The sequence below is a fragment of the Bison bison genome, unplaced genomic scaffold (assembly GCF_000754665.1).
Source record: "Bison bison bison isolate TAMUID 2011002044 unplaced genomic scaffold, Bison_UMD1.0 scf7180017864470, whole genome shotgun sequence".
In the NCBI taxonomy this organism is placed as follows: Eukaryota; Metazoa; Chordata; class Mammalia; order Artiodactyla; family Bovidae; genus Bison; species Bison bison.
This window is the reverse complement of record NW_011495031.1, coordinates 1,026,234-1,029,691: the sequence shown is the minus strand read 5'-3', so window position 1 is coordinate 1,029,691 and position 3,458 is coordinate 1,026,234. Positions and strand designations below refer to the sequence as shown.

At 37.1% G+C, this 3,458-nt stretch overlaps 1 protein-coding gene across 3 annotated transcripts in view; it reads right to left on the bottom strand.

Annotated features, from left to right (window-relative positions):
- Positions 1-3,458, bottom strand: part of ADAMTS20 (ADAM metallopeptidase with thrombospondin type 1 motif, 20) — a 221,432-nt gene that overhangs the window by 146,574 nt on the left and 71,400 nt on the right. Inside the window, exon 1 of one of the 3 annotated variants that reach the window (XM_010860750.1) lies at positions 2,124-2,147. The exons of the other annotated variants lie outside the window; for them this stretch is intronic. The gene's annotated coding sequence lies outside the window, so the exon portion shown is untranslated. Of the gene's footprint in view, positions 1-2,123; positions 2,148-3,458 lie in introns of those variants that run through there. 3 annotated transcript variants of the gene reach the window in all.

Sequence of the window (3,458 nt, the reverse complement as noted above, 5' to 3'; positions counted from 1 at the left end):
CCATGTTAAGTCTGCTGCTGCTGCTAAGTCGCTTCAGTCGTGTCTGACTGTACAACCCCATAGATGGCGGCCCACCAGGCTTCCTGTCCCTGGGATTCTCCAGGCAAGAACACTGGAGTGGGTTGCCATTTCCTTCTCCAATGCAGGAAAGTGAAAAGTGAAAGTGAAGTCGCTCAGTCGTGTCCGACTCTTAGCGACCCCATGGACTGCAGCCCACCAGGCTCCTCCGTCCATGGGATTTTCCAGGAAAGAGTACTGGAGTGGGGTGCCATTGCCTTCTCCACCTGGGAAGCCTAGATATATAGAATAATATACCTAGATATGTAAATGTATCTAATTATATAGAATATATCTACAAAGTTAGAGAGTAGCTTGCTAGGAGAAGAGAATGAGGTCTGTTGTAAAAATTAGAGTGCCAGGTGCCTACTTCCACATTTGTGGAAGATTAACTTCTAGACAGTCCTTATACCACAAAGAAACACATCCAGTAATAAAAACTACTTTTTAAATGAATACTGAGCTCATGATGTATGAGAACTATCAAAATCACACACCTCCGAGACCTAAGATATATTCTGTCCCTGCTCATCTCATACCTAATAATGCATGCATATATACATATAAACAATTATATCATGTGAGTGAAAGTCACTCAGTTTTCTCCAGGCCAGAATACTGGAGGGGTAACCTTTCCCTTCTCCAGGGGATCTTCCCAACCGAGGGATCAAATCCAGGTCTCTCGCATTGCAGGCAGATTCTTTACCAGCTGAGCCACAAGGGAAGCCCCATATGATTTATATCATGTGCTAAATCCTAAACAGCAAGCAAGGAATAGTAATAGGAGTTACTCTGAGAGCAAATACTGAGAAAAGCAATATGATACAGAGACTAAGAGCTTGCTAGAGGAAGCTTCAAAGTAGAGAATCTGATTCTGAAGTCCCTGCCTTAAGTCAGGGACCTTGGTTATTAACACCCTTCAGGTTACAGCAAAAACAACTGAAAATCTCTCTAGAGGAAAGAACACTTTTTAAGCAGTTCACCACTAACCATATGGATGATTTTTATATAAATATGAACTTACACTTAGAGATCATGAAACATACAAACAAATAAACATAGCATAAAATTAGCAGAAACCACATATTTGGTTATCAAATGTTTAGAATATGGGAACTGCCAAAGATGGAATATAAAATTACTCCAAATAAAATGTTTCAGTAAATATGAAAGGCAATGATAAATATGAGAAAATATAAAAAGAATATAAACAAAATAAATAGGCAGATTTTGAATAACAACTAAGTAGAAATTTTGAAATTGTAAAACATGTTGAAATGGAAAATACAGAAGATGAATGAAATACCAAATTAGATGCAGCCAAAGGAAAAAAAAACAATAAAATGCACATTAGAGCTGCTGGAATAAAGCATGAAGATAAAAAGAAAGAAAAGATGGAAAACAATTAGAATAAATGTAAATGGACAAACTTTGGTAGTAACAAAGATTAATAGGGATATAATTTTTTTAAATCCAATTATATGATGGATTTATCTAAAGAAATGAGACTCTGAAAAATTGAAACAAAAGATATACCCAGCAAATATTAAACAAGAAAAAGTTGGGTTAGTTATAGCATTGCTAGACATAATATAAAAATAAAATTATAATGACTATATTTTCTTGAAAAAGCATTAGAGGTAAAAAGTCACTATACAACTGCAAACAGTACAAATCAAACTTATATGCACCTAATAAGTTAGCCCAAAAATAGATGAAACAAAGTATCTGAATACTGTAATTGAAGAAATTTTAATGTCAAATTAAAAATAAAGAGTAACAAAAATATATTCATATTTCAGGTTAGTGTCCTAGTAAGCAAAAAAAAAATAGTAAATACATAGTTGATTTGAACAGCATAAATTGATTTAACAGACATAGTTAAGAATACACATTCTGTTTGAACATACACATTTTTTAATTGACCACATAATAGACCATGCAGTTGAAGTCTAGCATGGAGGATTTTGAGCATGACCTTGCTAGCATGCAAAATGAGAGCAGTTGTGCAATAGTTTGAACATTCTTTGACACTGCTCTTCTTTGGGACTGGAATGACAACTGACCTTTTCCAGTTGTGTGGCCACTGCTGAGTTTTCCAATTTGCTGGCATACTTAGTGCTGCACTTTCACAGCATCATCTTTTAGGACTTGAAATAGCGCCACTGGAATTCCATCACCTCCACTAGCTGTGTTGCTAGTGATGCTTCCTAAGGTCCACTTGACTTTGCACTCTAGGATGTCTGGCTCCAGGTGAGTGATCACACCATTGTAGTTATCTGGATCATTAAGACCTTTTTTGTATAGTTCTTATGTGTATTCTTGCCACCTCTTCTTAATATCTTCTGCTTCTGTTAGGTTCACACCATTTCTGTCCTTTATTGTGTCTTCTGCTAAGTTGCTTCAGTCATGTCCGACTCTGTGCAACCCCATAGACGGCAGCCCACCAGGCTTCCCTGTCCCTGGGATTCTCCAGGCAAGAACACTGGAGTGGGTTGCCATTTCCTTCTCCATTATTGTGTCTGACTTTGCATTAAATATTCCTGTGGTATCTCTAATTTTCTTGAAGAGAACTCGAGTCTTTCCCATTCTACTGCTTTCCTCTTTTTTTTTTTTTGCATTGTTCACTTAGGAAGTCTTTCTTATTCCTCCTTGCGATTCTCTGGAACTCTGCATTCAGATGGGTATATCTTTCCTTTTCTCCTTTGCCTCTCTCTCTTCTTTCCTCAGATATTTGTAAGGCCTCCTTAGACAACCATTCACCTTTTTGCATTTATTTTGCTTGGGGATAATCTTGATCACTGCCTTCTGTACAATGCTACAAACCTCTGTCCATAGTTCTTCAGGCACTCTGTCTATCAGATCTAGTCCCTTGAATCTTATTTGTCACTTCCACTATATAATCAAAAGGTATTTGATTTAGTTCATACACTTAATGGCTTAGTGGTTTTCCCTACTTTCTTCAATTTAAGTCTGAATTTTGTAATAAGGAGTCCATGATCTGAGCCACAGTCAGCTTCTGGTCCTGTTTTTGCTGACTATATAGAGCTCCTCCATCTTATGTACACATAGAGAGAGCTTACATAGAAAACTTCCAGATGTACAAGCTGGATTTACAAAAGGCAGAGGAACCAAAGATCAAATTGGCAACATCCGCTGGATCACAGGTAAAGCAAGAGAATTCCAGAAGAGCATCTGCTTCTGCTTTATTGAATACATTAAAGACTTTGACTATGTGGATCACAACAAACTGTGGAAAATTCTTAAAGAGATGGAAATGAGACCACCTTACCTGTCTCTTGAGAAACCTGTATGCAGGTAAAGTAGAAACAGCTAGAACCACATATGGAATAACAGACTGATTCAAAATTGAGAAAAGAGTACATCAAGGCTGTATATCT